The sequence below is a fragment of the Penaeus monodon genome, chromosome 23, assembly GCF_015228065.2.
Source record: "Penaeus monodon isolate SGIC_2016 chromosome 23, NSTDA_Pmon_1, whole genome shotgun sequence".
NCBI lineage: Eukaryota > Metazoa > Arthropoda > Malacostraca > Decapoda > Penaeidae > Penaeus > Penaeus monodon.
In genome coordinates, this window is record NC_051408.1 from 44272534 (window position 1) to 44272771 (window position 238).

Consider the following 238-nt stretch of genomic DNA (forward strand, 5'->3'; position numbering starts at 1 on the left):
TTTTGCTTCTTGTAACTCTATGTAAAATTGTGGGTCTTACATACATCCCACAGAATTTTCCCTTCACTCCTATTAGCATGTTCCTGTCGCACAAAAAATCCTGCACTTTTCCGCCCCCTTCCATCCTGCCTGCTCTCTCCTTTAAAATTCAGCATTGCTAGATCCTCACAGTCTACTGTTGGACCCAAATATATACATTCATTCACTTTCTTGATCTCTTTCCTTGCATCTTATCTTT